Consider the following 12,411-nt stretch of genomic DNA (forward strand, 5'->3'; position numbering starts at 1 on the left):
AATCTGGTCATTTCAAAGACAGAAATATTCATTGCTTTTCACAGTGAGGGGCCATTTGTACTTCCCTTAGGAAGGCAGTCCTCTTAAGAGTTTTGTCCAGTCATGAATTGATGGCACTGTGTGCTCATCTCCTCCAGTTTTCTTCCATTAGGAAAAAAACAGGATTAATTTTCTTACCTCATTCAGATGATTTTTCCCAACATACAGATATTAAGAGGTATCCAGAACAGCAGGAAGGATTTGAAAGATACACCTGGAAAGGTTATCCTGTAAATGGCAAATTAAGTGAGATTCTGCCTGTAGAACATCAAGTTAATAGGCCTGGGGAGAAATAGGATGCTTGGATCTAATTCACGGCTTTAATATAATAGTCCTGTTGTTTATGGGACATCTGATATCACATGTTGAGAAGCTAGACAGCAATTCCAGGAAGGCTGTAATGAATTAGAGGACATTTTGAAAGGGCAAATAAATTAATCAAGAAACTAAAAGAATCAGAACATTGGGAGATATGTATCGTAGCATTGCAGAGAGACAGAGGGCTCAACAGAGGTACAGCTCGGGGTCGAGTCTTTAAATGCCGCAGGGGTCTGGAGTTAGCAGCTGTGGGACAGCCACCTTCTTGTGCCTCTCAGGTACTCTATAAGGGGAATTGTTTCTGAGCACCGACCCTGCCCCGACTACTTCTAGAATGTTTCTGCTTTTTTCTCTTACCTTGTCCCATAGTTGATTTTTTATTGCAGCCTGGCCTGCTTTTCTGTGTTCTAACATAACCTCATCCATAGTATTTTCTTAGTAACTAAGCATATCTATGGATAAAAGCAAAAATAACAAGGCGCATGATAGTATTGTAACAGGAAGTGTTTCTTCTAATTACAAAGATAACATACACTGTATAGAAAATTAGAGATATGCAGCTAAACAAAATAAAGAAGATGAAAGTGGCCATAATCCTACTAATTCACACAGAATTGTTGTAAATATTTTGGTACACAGGCATACATTTGAAGGGGGAAAATAACAGAAGTGGTGTCATATTGTCCCTATTTTTCTGAGCTGCTTTATTTTTATCATTAAGCTATATCATGGACATGTTTTGTCAATAGGTAATTTCATGGTAGTTCACTTTTATATAAGACCTTGAGGCTTCCAAATAAATGGTTCAACATGTGTCACTATTACGAACACAGTGCTTTGAATATCCTTGTTATTAAATTTACACATATCCAGTATTATTTCCTTAGGGTAAATTTTTATAAGTGAAATTACTAGGTCAAAGGTTATACAGAATATTATTGTTGCCAAATTACCTTCAAGAAATTGTGCTAGTTAACTCACTACAATATGAGTCTCTGCTTTTGTGTCATTGTTGCAAATTTTGGGACTATAGTAATAAAACCAGTGCTGAGTTGCATTATGCCCAGGTGACCCTGCCTTATTACGTCTGTTTATTTAGCTAGTATTTTCATTAGTTTTAGCAGTGGTTAGTAGGATGGAGTGTGTAGTCTTTTTGTTACTGAGTGAGCGCCATCAGAGTTTAGGCACCTAGTAAATACTTGTCAGATCATTTTGGATTATTGTCAATAACTTTCTAAGGTACATGGGTAACTTCTAAGGTAATAGGGGTTAGGGCTTCAACATATTAATTTTGGGAGGGACACAGTTCAGTACATAATAGATGAATAGACTGATATATATATATCTATGTAAATTGATGGGTATGGTGTTGTTTTATAGTTTTTCCTCAGCAGTAAATGAATTCTCCTATTAAATCTTTAAAGTATCTTCTCGGTCCAAAATTCTAAGTGTTGATTTTCTGATGGAAGTTATTTTCATCAGGATTCTTCAATGGTTGTGGCTTGAAGTATAAAAAGGGTTAAGGCTAGGATTTAAGTGTTTTGTAAAAATGATGTCATATGTCCCTGTTCATCTATTTTTACCTAACTAGGTACGTTTGTAATAGTAAAACAAATGGGCCAAAGAGTAGCCACTTAAAGGTGGCACATTACTATGGGCAAGATCTTGAGTTGAAGCACTGAGCCTCCGCAGGTATAAAACAGAAGGCTACCTCCATTTGAACACGACAAGGAACTTCAGATTACAGTGCCTTCTCATGGTAAGGAAGGAAGTGAAATTGGTCTTCACAGACAAGTGGTACCTCTTCACTGTCATACATACAGGACATTGACAAAATGATCATTCCCTCGATTGTTAAATTCTTGAGCTATGTGAGTTATTTAACTAGTTTTATGTGTCTCACACAGATTAAAAAAAAAAAAAACCCTCTGTGGTGGTATTTGTTATTCTTAACTTTGCTTTTAAAAAATAATGCTTTATTTTGTCTTCTCATTGAAATGACCCAAACTCAGAGAGGTTAATTTACCATTTGAAGCCCATTTTTCTTTAAAAGCAAACAGGTCTCTGGCTATTTTAGGAGCATGTTTGCCAATTCTGAACTCCTTTAGCCCTGTAAATGTGGGTCTTACAGGAATTTTTAAGAATTGGCAATAATGGGAGTTTCAAGGTCTAACTGTCTTCTGCAAATCATGTTGTATATTGTCTATGAAGATTTATCTTACTTGAGAACCTGCTTTCTGAGGACTATTGTGATTAATTTTCATACGTAGATCCTTAATGCTTTTAGAATTGAGTTTTTCAAAAACTATCTGAATTGCTCTCATTGGTTACTTCTTTTTTTCACCCCATTACCAGGCATACGAACATATTGCAACTCCTAGAAATTCAAATATGTGTTTTATTTTTTCAGTGACTTAGGCATTTCATCTTGGAAACCATAATGAAACTTATAGCAGTGTCACTCATTTTCATTTTCATTCTTGTGCAATCACTATTTAAATGAATGGTAAGGTAATATCATTGCAACATTTACTGCCAGTGTGAGTGTATTGTATATAAAGAGTTCCGGTGGCATCATTATTATGTGACATTAAATGGAAGAGCAGTTTTAATGAGGGTTCTGTAGATAGTTGAAAAGAAAAAATTTGTAAATGTGTCCCTATTTAAATAGTACTCCCATTCTGAGTTAATTCTATTAAAGTAAGCTAAAAATGATTTAGAAATTCGTGTTGTAGCCTCTAGTAGTCTTATACGAGTGCTCGCTCTTTGGTAATGCTTACCTTCATCCAGGTTATCTCTCTTATAAAGCATGCTTTTTTTTTTTTTTTTTTTTTTTTTTTTTTTTTTTTTTTTTTTTTTGCGGTATGCGGGCCTCTCACTGTTGTGGCCTCTCCCGTTGCGGAGCACAGGCTCCGGACACGCAGGCCTAGCGGCCATGGCTCACGGGCTTAGTTGCTCCGCGGCATGTGGGATCTTCCCGGACCAGGGCACGAACCCGCGTCTCCTGCATCGGCAGGCGGATTCTCAACCACTGCGCCACCAGGGAAGCCCAAAGCATGCTTTTTGTGAGTTGTTAGGTACTACAAATAAAATTATTCTAGTAGCAGGAAAGCCTAATCATCATGGATGTCTACCATTATGCTAATTACAAACTCACCTAAATTATGAGGGGAAAAAAATAAGGACCAAACCTTGTCTTTGGAGTGGAGATCTGATCCGAATGCTGGCTTTGCCTCTTAATGATCTGTGATCCTGAGTAGGTAACTCACCCTTCTACCCCTCAATCTCCTTAGTTAAGAAATTGGGTTAATAGGAATACTTACCTGATGAGCTTGATAAGATAAGATAATGATAAGATAAGATAATGTGTATAGAGTACCTGATAATGTGATAATGTGTATAGAGTACCTTGATAATGATAAGATAATGTGTATAGAGTACCTGGCACACATTAAACTATAGAGTACCTGGCACACATTAAACTTTCAGTTCAAAATGCTTATTCTTACAGAGAACTCCTCTCTCTCTTTGAACTGAAGAGCAGTAGAGTATGGTGGTTAAGAGTGTGGTCTCAAAGGTCAGACTGCTTGGGTTTGAATTCCAGCTTTAAGGGTTACTAGCTTGGAGACCACATTAGTAATTACTTAACTTCTTCAAGGGTCAGTTTACTCATCTGTTAGATGGAGGACAGTAATAACACCCACTTGGGTTGTCTTCAGGGTTATTTTGAGGATTAAATGGGATATTCCATGCAAAGTTGTTAGCTCAGTGACTCACACAGAATCATAGTAAATGCTCCATAAATTTGTTTGTCTTATCCATCCATCCATCCATCCATCTATCCATCTTAGTTATTCTCTAGTTATACTGTGTTTTCTTCAAATGCCCTTTCTCATTTCTTCTTGCCTTTATCCTTTCTAAGGAGTATAGATAATCTTTATATTGGTGAAAATACAGGAAAAATAAGCTAAAGGAACCTAGATGAACTTGTTCTCTTTTGCATGAGCCATTGTTTGTCTTTTTCCAAGGGTGTGCCCATGTCTAGTTCCTAAAGTGCTAAATGGGAGAAATGAGAACTTTTTTTTTCTTTCTAGAGTAACAAGTGATTTTTAAAAGTTAACATAGCTTTTTTAATTTGAGAAATATTCCTTTTAGGTAATATAAGTTCTAAAATTGATGGTTGTCCTTATGTATTGGTGCCTTCACTTTTTTTTTTTTTTTTGCTTGCTCAGAAAATCATTTTCAAGGGCTGGGAGACCCTCTGTAAAGTCCATGGGTCTCCACTGCTGGAATATTGCAGTGTTATGTATGTGGGAAAGGGATGTAATTGTGTTTGGCTTTTTAAAGACATTCTGAAAGGAGATCCAAGTGATTAGCAGTAGCCACTTCTACTCATGTAGTTAAAGCCCTGAAATGAAAACAGTCAGTGGCATTGCACATGAAATATGTAATTTTATGAATTCTTATTTATGTACCAAGAAGGTAAATAACATGCATGGGTTGGATAAAGATCTAAGAAATCAACAGTGAGAGAGTAGCATGCCATGAGCTGAGAACTGATAAGAGAGAAGCTTTTAATGAGCACCTCCTTACTGCTTTGAAATTTAGGAACAAAAATACCTAACTTATGCCTAGATATGCCTTTGAAACTTTTTGTAGCCCTGTACTGTTAAGCACTTGAAGTGTGATTGGTCCAAATTGGTATCTGCTCTAAGTGTAAAATACCCACCAGGTTGCAAAAACTCAATATGAAAAAAATATAAAATATCTCTTTAATAATTTGTATTGATTACATGTGGCAGTGACAATATTTTGGATATATTGGGCTAAATAAAATATTACACATTGTTAAAATTAATTTGACTTGGTTCTTTTTTTGATGTGGCTTTTAGAAAATTTATAACTACGTCTTTAGTTTGCATTATATTTCTAATAGTCAGTGCTGCGCTAACATTTTATTCAAACGTAATGTATTTGCGTAAAAATGTCAACATCACAAAACTGAAAAAAAATAAGCCCAGTACCCCATCTTGCTCCCCAGTGGTAAGCATCATTAACAGTTTCTTGTGTATTCTTCCTGTCGTTTTACTAAGCATTCTGTTCTGCCCTTAAGTACATTGTAAACTGGAGAATAATCATAAAAGCTGATGTAACTTAATATATATTTTTGGATTGGGTGTGTAAAAAAAATACCAAGTGAATACCTGCCTTTTTGTTTCAGTTATTCACACTTGAGAAAAGTCTAATTACTGAATCTGTGTTCCCTTAAAGAGACACCATCATTACCTGCAGGAGCATCAGGACCAGTGCTTAGGAGAAATTAGTTTTCATTGAATTGGTAGCATCAGTTCTTTTAAATGGTTTAACAGAAAAAAGGGACTCTCCCTGACAGTGGTGGTAATTGAGATCTTATAGTGAACTAAGACTATTATCTATCATTGGCAAACTTTTCTCAGGTTTTCTGCAGTATATATTTGAAAGCAGTTTTATTTCTTTTTTGAAATAATTTTGGTGATACAGTTGCTGATCTGGTAAAAATGGAATAGAGTGAACTTAATAGCATTATTTAAATGTCACGATATAAAGGAAGGGATGTTAACTGTGGTTGATGGTGGAATGACTGATTTTATTTTTAAAACAATGCTTTGTACACTAAGCACATAATAAATGCTCAGTAAATACTTTAATCAGTGATTAAAACCTGTTATATCAAATTGATTAAGAGAGCATTGAGTATCACTGTTACTTTGTCTTTTTTTCAAATGAAGATACTTTGTAAACTATCAGAATATGACATTAAATAGAAGTTTAGGTGAGAAAATATCTCACCCGTATACTTGTGTAGATTCTTCTATTATTTTGTGCTTATTTTCCTCCTTTATTGTGGGAGCTAAACAAGGCAGCAGAGATTGCCATTGCCTGTTCTTTGTGTTCTAAGCACCGTGGTGATCCATGTCAGTGATGTGTTACGTGCAGGCCCTTCCCAAGAGCGCTGCAGGTGCTCGGTAAATGTTACCCAGGTTTCTCTTTGTTTACTCACATTGGTATTAATGCTTTTTGTTTGACCTAGTGCTTACCAATATTGTTTAATTTGATTCTCTAACAATCGTGTGACATAGGGTCTTACTATGCCCATCTTCCTATGAGAAAACCAGCAGCTTAGAGAGGTTATATTGAGAAATTCAGTAGGTCGCAGAGTCAAATCTTTACGCAGGTTTTTTTAGTGATTATTGACATGGCTGTTGTGAACTGTAAATGCAGATGAATGTTGGAAATAGGGCATTATTGTCATCCTTTGACTGGTGTTCTGTTTTAAAACCACAGTAATGTTAACATTCCAGTTAGGAGGGCTTTACAGTCCTTTCTTCATAGCTCTGGTTTTGAGTCTTATTGAACTGATTTCAGTAACTCCTGCTCTTGTTGCTCTTTTTATGCTTATTTTTAAGACATAGCATTTGCAAATGGGGCAAGTCCTATGACGGGTGCAGATTATCCATTCATTGGATTAGATGGACACATTGAACCAATTTCTCTCTGAAATTTTTTTAGATCAGGAACTTCTCTTTATAGAAGATATGGAGATAAGCCATTATTTGATCTGAACTTGCTACTGAATAATCAAATTGACATGTTAATGCAGCTGGCAGATTTGATTCCTAAATGTTACATTCCTAAATGTATTTGAATGTACAGTGTTATTTTTACACTAACTCTCCTTTTTTTTTTTTCCACTTCTTGACACAGACCTGCGAGTTCCTAGTAATTTTAAAATTCTGGTGAATGACACTTGATAAATGGTGTGATATTGTGAATACTGATGGGGACTAGAAATTCAGTTGGCGAAGCATCAATTTCACACCTTGAGACCCCAGCTCAAAGTTTAGGTTAAAGGTTTGCCTGGAGTCCGTAGTCTTTTGCTCAGGTCCCCTGATAAACGTAGTGATTCCAAACCACATTTTTCTTCTACATCAAATCCAGGCAGCACTCTGAATCATTAAATATTAAACCTTATATTCAGAAACATTATTCACTCATTAATATTGCATTGCGGCCTAAACTTCATTGTTCAAAACATTTTAGGATATTATGCGAGTCTGTCAAAATACATTAACAAACTTAGTCATGTCGAACTAAGCAAAAGATGACAGACTGTTTGCACCACAAACGTGTTGTCGTTGAATTTTTGTACAGTGTAAGCATTTTAAGTTGGGATATTTGGAAATCACTGTAAAGATAAAATGGATTGCAGTAGGGGCTTCCCTGGTGGCGCAGTGGTTGAGAGTCCGCCTGCCGATGCAGGAGACACGGGTTCGTGCCCCGGTCCGGGAGGATCCCACATGCCGCGGAGCGGCTGGGCCCGTGAGCCATGGCCGCTGAGCCTGCGTGTCCAGAGCCTGTGCTCTGCAACGGGAGCAGCCGCGACGGTGAGGCCCGCGTACCTCAAAAAAAAAAAAAGGATTGCAGTAGAAGCCAGATGGAATGAATGAATATTCATCTTCCATGTAACATCTGCTATATATCTTAATGAAATTTAGTTATCCCTGAAATTTTTCTTCCTTGACAGTATTTATTTATCTCAAAATTATTTTAACTAAGAGTTGAATATGAGTTAGTACAATTCTAGCTGCTTATAAAACTGTAGTATCTGATTCAGGGACTGTTTTTCACATCTCCATGATGCCTATCATCTCTGCAAAATCGAAGCTAGATGGGCCTCCTGTGAACTGTGTATTAACTGGGAAACCTTTGATATTCGGCTGAGTGTAAAAGAGTGATTGAGTTCAAGTCTTGGTCTTTGTGACAAAATTTGTTCTGGATTGCCATGAACACATCTGGTTTCTTGCTGCTTTTCACAACCCTGTTAGTTACAGTGAGAAGCCATAAAATTCTTCCCAGGAAGGAAAATGATAGAAGCATTTTTGTGTCCAAAATTGTTCCTTTTTTAAAAAAGAAAAGAAATCCCTTTTCTGGTGCAAGAAGGAAAATTCAGGTAGCAAAAGGTGTGAAAATACACAATTGCTGAGGAGATACATTGTTTTTTTTTGTGCAGTAGAAATAACATAGCATATGAGCTTTATCTGAAGTATGGTTTTATTGATTATATTATGCATTAGTGATTATTGACATTTGATGGGTTAGAATTTAATGAGGAAGACCAGTAAGAGCGAAGGTTGATGTTTCATCCTTGATTACCTTGAACAGAGGATGGATTAATTTTCCTATGATATGTGGATCAGAATCTATGTAAGTAGCCGGTGGGCTCATCTTGAACACCTACAGCTGTTAATTTCAAAAATGAGAGGAATGGGTGTTGTGAGGTAAATAATGAAGGTGGCATAGTGAATTCCTGCTGGCTGGGAGTTAAATTATTCATTTTGTTGGTTTAGCTAACATGGTTCGTGCTGCGTGGGATTGGAGCACTGTGTCATTGACTAATATTGCATAATTTAAAAGCCTCAGTTCCTCAGGCCTGTAATATAATTGAAATTTAGAAATGGTTGTTAACATTGTGGAAATACTTCGTGTAGGTAGGTGTGGTTTACCTAGCCATTTCTAAGTTCTCATGTTGCTAAACGTGGGTGTAACGCGGAGGCGGTTTGCCCAGGATGTGCTTAGCTGTAGTTCATGTTGCAGTTCCTTTCTCTTGATCTGCTTCCATATGCCATCGTGTTTTTCTGGAAAGGCTTCCCCATAGTAAACGGTCCGTTTCAAAAGCCTGGTGAGCACGCGTCCTCCTCACTCCAACCTTGCACTTCCTTTTCCCCCTCACTGAGAATTACGTTGCGGATTAGTGAAGGGTTTTGGGAGGGTCGCCACCTCTGTAACTGCGAACTTTGGGGCTCAGCATAGGCATTCGTACCTTTGCAAAGCGACTTAAACAGTCATTTTTTTTTTACCTTCTCAGCTGTGGTAACTCTAAAGGGAGAAAGGCCTAACACAAGCCTCTTTGAATTTTTGTACAATGTTATACACGGTGTTTTGTAGTCCTACTCAGTGTGACTATAATCTTCAGTTTAAACTTCTTCACTTAATGTGATTTTGTACGCAGATGTGTACCTTTGGCATAGCACTGTAGCAGCATTTCTCGACCTCAGGAGTCTGTGAGCAGAAAAAGAAAAGCGTGGAAGCACATTCTGGATCGCCTGTCAGCCAGCCACTCGTTGCCATGAGACATCCGTACCTGTGTGTGTGTTTGCAACTGCATTAGGGCCAGTGGAGTTGTGTCCTGCGTAAGTGGATGGAAGAAGGAAGGGCTTTGTTAAGGGAGGGAGGGAGGGAGGGAAACCTAGACGTGTGTATTAATAGTTGAACCAGAACACGGAACATTTTACTTTGGGGGGCTTTGCCTGAGCGTTTTAGTTCGCGCAATCAGGACCATGTAGTATAGTGACTCGCGCATGGTTTCTGGAGTGGCAAGTGCAGGATACAGATGCCACCCCATATTTTCCTGCGTGATTTTGAGCAGTTTAACTTCTCTCAGCTTTGGTTTCTTCAGCTCTGAAAGGTGAACAACAACCACTCTGTGGGATTTTTATGAGGATTAAATGAAATAAAATGCCTGGCATAAGGAGGTACTCCGTAAATGGTTATAATTAGTTGAATATTAGGCATCTTTTCATTTGGATGACATAAGTTATACGTTAAAGTCTTCAATACTAAAAATAACAAGTTAAATGGAATAGAGAGTGAGAGGACCACATGGGCCTGAATGCTCTCGTTGGAATAGTTGGAACTGTGTTCCGGCGGACTCCTCAAGAGCAAGGCCTCGCCGTTCTACTCTGTCTCCCGGGCTGATTCCTTGTCCTCACACTGTGGTGTGCATAGTAAGTTCCTGAAAAGTACTTTTTAATGCTTCTTATTTTGCAACTCCATCCGTTTGTTTTATTTTTGTCGTTGATGTGAGGTCTGAATGGTAATTCTTACTTCTTAAAGTATGTCTGTGATTTAACTTGTAAGAGATGGAAAATATCAAGGGAATGAATAGGAGTTACCATGAGGTGACAGTAGGTAAAATCATACCGAATTTCACATCATGTGCTCTCTTGATACGTGTTTCTGCCATCTCATTTTATGTTTAGGGTGAAAATGAAAATGAAGTGAAATCCAGTATACTTGCTTAGTGTGGCTTTCAGATCAATGTGTTTTTATTAGAGTTTGTATTGTCTTTAGCATGATTTCATAGGGAATGCTAGAAATAAAACATCTGCCAAGGAATGGATTTTTAGCTGGTGAATAGTGTCAGAGAGTCATGAACATGGATCGCTGTTACCTAGGGAGAGTGCAGCGCGGGGTGGGCGTGGTGGGTGCTGAAGCTGTCTGTTGTGCTTCCTGTGCGGACCAAGGTGACTTAAAACAGAAAGATGAGCCTGGCCTCACGGAGAAGGCCCCTTCCACTCTTGATATTTCCTTTGAGATTACAGAGTAGTTGAAGTAAAAAATGTAGGGCCGTCTTTATTCAGAAGCGAGACTGATGGAGATTCTTTTCCTCAAGCCTGTGTCTAACTAGCTAATAATAACAGTTGTGACTGTGCTCAGTGATACAAAATTTGACTGTTTATCCTTTTGTTGGGGTGGGTTTCAAATAGTATTTTGGGAACAAAATTGCTGGAGGCGGGTTGTCCCTCTGTTTCACATACAACTTCATTTTCTCTTCATTTTTCCAAAGAGGGTGCCCTCTTCTCTCAGACTGGCCTTTACAGCAATTGGCTGGGCGTCTCACCAGCATTATAGAACAGGTGCTTGCTGTGGAGTTTAATCTTGAACTTACTACCATGTGATACTAAAAGCAGAGCTCTGCGATATAGGGTGTCTTCTATCCGTTGGTTCCCCAAGACCTGTCCCTCAATTATGCCTGATGATGATCCGTGAGCTGCAGAACCGGACCATGTTGTTCTGTCCCCATGTAAAAATTGCTCTTATTTGACTGTGTTCTGGTATTAGTAGTTTTCACCCTGTATATATCTAGAAAGACTTCATAGTCCTTGCAGTAAGGGGTGGGATGGCTATGTTTCTTTTTAGGAATAAGGTTTCTTTTTAGGAAAATGCAGCTTAGAGTGAAGAGATGAAAATAGGAAAATGGTTTCTATGAGAATTAATGTACGGTGCCCGAGATTGCCCAATCCAGCACTTTTAATCTCTTAACTCTGCCCTGAAATGCTGTAAGTACAATATGTCCCCTACATACGAACGAGTTCCATTCCAAGAGCGTGTTTGTAAGTCCAGTTTGTTCATAAGTCCGACAAAGTTAGCCTAGGTACCCAACTAACACAATTGGCTGTATAGTACTGTACTGTCATAGGTTTATAATACTTTTCACACAAGTAATACATAAAAAACAAACAAAAAATAGAATATTTTTAATCTTATAGTACAGTACCTTGAAAAGTACGGTAGTGTAGTACAACAGCTGTCACACGGGCTGGCATCGAGTGAACAGGCAAGAGGAGTTACTGACTGCAGGAGGGAGAGGAGGGGGGAGATGGCAGAGCTGAAGGACTGTCAGCAATAGGAGATGGAGGGCAAGCTGCAATTTCAGCTCATGCCTGACGTTGATGGAATGGACGTTTGCATCTTTGAAAGTTTGCAACTTAGGTTCATATGTAGAGGACTTTCTGTAACCCTTTAATGTGGGGGAAAAAAGCTGTAATAGAAAAAATTTTAAACATCTTTATTGGAGTATAATTGCTTTACAGTGGTGTGTTAGTTTCTGCTGTATAACAGAGTGAATCAGTTATACATATACACATGTCCCCATATCTCTTCCCTCTTGTGTCTCCCTGCCTCCCACCCTCCCTATCCCACCCCTCTAGGTGGTCACAAAGCACTGAGCTGAAAAAATATGAATGCTTCACGAATTTGCGTGTCATCCTTGCGCAGGCGCCATGCTAATCTTCTCTGTATCGTTCCAATTTTAGTATATGTGCTGCCGAAGCAAGCACTTTAATAGAAATTTTAAAGGTGGAAAGGATTCTAGGGAGTTGGAAGCTTGAAAGCATCTCCATTGTCCTCTCATTGCAATTTCAATCTAATTCCCAGGTGCTTTTTCTTAGTAGA

At 38.2% G+C, this 12,411-nt stretch overlaps 1 protein-coding gene and 1 non-coding gene across 12 annotated transcripts in view; one reads left to right on the plus strand and one right to left on the minus strand.

The window, feature by feature from the left end:
* Nucleotides 1-12,411, plus strand: part of CHCHD3 (coiled-coil-helix-coiled-coil-helix domain containing 3) — a 429,385-nt gene that overhangs the window by 79,828 nt on the left and 337,146 nt on the right. The gene's annotated exons all lie outside the window — the stretch shown is intronic.
* LOC131763111 (U6 spliceosomal RNA) lies at nucleotides 12,190-12,296 on the minus strand. Its single transcript, XR_009337512.1, has one exon. It is a non-coding gene; the product is annotated as a U6 spliceosomal RNA (small nuclear RNA).

The sequence above is a fragment of the Kogia breviceps genome, chromosome 9 (genome assembly GCF_026419965.1).
Source record: "Kogia breviceps isolate mKogBre1 chromosome 9, mKogBre1 haplotype 1, whole genome shotgun sequence".
NCBI lineage: Eukaryota > Metazoa > Chordata > Mammalia > Artiodactyla > Physeteridae > Kogia > Kogia breviceps.